Genomic DNA, 285 nt, shown 5'->3' with positions numbered 1-285 from the left:
GGTGCTCCCCCTTTGCCCCTGCCCTCAAGGAAGGTCCCGGAAATTTCCTGTGAGTCGACCCACTTTTGAGGGCTCTCCTCTCAGACGTGGGGAGGGAGCCACCAAGGGCTCAAGGGGGCCGCAAAGAGTACTCTCACGTCAATGTGAGTTTTTGAGGGGTGTGTTTCAAAGCTTTTTCCCCAGACAGGACTATTTGACAGAGGCCAAAGGAGGTCCCCAGAAGCCCCGTGTGAGGTGGGCAGCGCCAGGCATGCTGACACTAGCTGTGGCTGCTCTTGGGGAACC

The sequence above is a fragment of the Felis catus genome, chromosome D2 (assembly GCF_018350175.1).
Source record: "Felis catus isolate Fca126 chromosome D2, F.catus_Fca126_mat1.0, whole genome shotgun sequence".
NCBI lineage: Eukaryota > Metazoa > Chordata > Mammalia > Carnivora > Felidae > Felis > Felis catus.
This window is presented reverse-complemented; position numbering follows the sequence as displayed.